The following is a 2,120-nucleotide window of genomic DNA, read 5'->3' as shown; positions in this document are numbered from 1 at the left end:
TATGTGCATATATTTATAGGTTTAGTATTAAGGCAGCAGATGAACCAATTACAATAATCTAAGTATTGCCTCCTCTCTGGGGGATGGACAGCAGAAAAGAGGGCAGAGGGAAACATCAGACAGGGTAACTTATGACAAAACTATAGAAATTTATGAACTATGAAGGGTTCATGAGGGAGAGGGAAGTGGGGAAGGAGGGGGAAAATAAGCAACTGATATTAGGGGCTAGAGTGGGAGGCAAATGTTTTGAGAATGATGTGGGCAACAAATGTGCATATGTGCTTGACACGATGGATGGATGTATGGACTGTGATGAGAATTGTACAAGCCCCCAATAAAATAATTTTTTTTAAAAAATACAAACAGCCCAACTGCAATGACAGAATGAAACAAAGAGAAACCTCTATCAATAACAAAACAGAAAATATTAGTAAGTATCACTAATAAATATATTTGTAAAATATTAGTCCAATTAGGCATTGGGTCAAAAAGGAGCTCAATGACATGGTGTCACATTTGTCCTAACTACAGCTGCAACAATCCATTCTGCAATGTACTCTGTCTGGTAACAAGGTCTTTCCAATCTCTGGTCCATAGTTAGAAGGAATTCATCAGAGTCCTAATTCATATCACATGGCGGACCTTGAAAATAGGTTTTGAGTTTTGGCTTTCATTGTCATCAATAGCCATATTCAGAATTTAAACTCTAATACCATTCCCTCCTCCTAATTTGGCTTTTATTATTTACAATCCTTGGATCACACATGCTGGTGTGCTTCTTCCTTGGGCACTTAGCGAACACCTCAGTTAGATGGCTGCTTGTTTTAAGACAAATCTTTAAGACCCAGATGCTATTCTTTCCAATAGCGAGGAATCATCTGCTTCCTTCACCATGTTTTGCTGTGGAACCCATAGGTTCAATGACCACTTCATGGGGATAAATTTTGAGCAGGGCCATGTCATAAGAATTAATTGTTCTCACTTTGGGATATGGTTAAGTACAAACTCAAGATCCATTTGTATATATATATTTTTTACATATGTCCCTGGTTCACTTTAAAGGCATCATTATTATTTTATTGAAGGACATAAATTATCCATAGGGCATATGAGAATGCTGTAGATATTAATATTAATTTAGTAGATGGTATGGAATTAAAAACATCATCAAGGAAAATAATTTGTACATGTATAAGACAGTTTTTAGACCAAAATACATGGATTGTTGATTTGTACACATTAACAACTTAAGTGACAGTTTCATTTTCTTTGTATTTATTTTTCCACAAATTTTTGGAAACCCTTCATACATAAATGTAGATAGAGAAATGTAGATTTCTGTAGATAGAGATTTTGTAGATAAATGATAAGATATATAGCGATATACCCAAAACCCAATGCCATTGAGTAGATTTTGAATCAAAACCACCTTACAGAGCGTGTAGATCTGCTCCCTGAGGCTTCCAAGATTGTAAACCTTCATAGAAGCAGACAGCCTTTTTCCTGAAGGGTCACTGATGGATTTGAGCCCAGGTGGCATAGTGGTTGCATGTTGGGCTGGTAACCACAAGATCCAGAGTTCAAAACCATGCACTTCCAGAGGAGAAAGAGGCTTTCTACCCCTATAAAGAGTAGAAAGTATCTTGGAAACCTACACAGGTTCTATAGGACCTCTATGAGACAGAACCTACTCTATAGTAGTGAGTGTTTTACACTTTTATGTTAGTAGCCTCATATAACCTACTGTGCCACCAGGAATATATGTACAAAAAGCAAACTCACTGCCACTGAGTCAATGCCAACTCATTATGCACCTACCCCTGTGGGTGTTTGAAGCTACAGGAGTAGAAAGTATCACCTTTCTTCCATAGAGTGGCTGATTATTTTGAAGTGCTGACATTAGTTAGGCTAGCATCCTAACTAATGTAGCCCGCTTGCTACCATGGTTCCTTACCCACTGAGGTTCAAAGAACTTTTTTTCCAGATGTTTAAAGAAAAAGCAAAACCAAATTTGATATGGGATTGACATAATGTATGAGTCATTTACATAATTTATTTCACTGTGTGTATATATGTGTGTATATATATATATATACATATATATTCACAAAGAGCGAGAG

This window comes from Echinops telfairi, unplaced genomic scaffold (genome assembly GCF_000313985.2).
Source record: "Echinops telfairi isolate 266 unplaced genomic scaffold, ASM31398v2 ScPeMD7_14;HRSCAF=57, whole genome shotgun sequence".
NCBI lineage: Eukaryota > Metazoa > Chordata > Mammalia > Afrosoricida > Tenrecidae > Echinops > Echinops telfairi.
Note: the sequence above shows the minus strand (reverse complement) of the source record.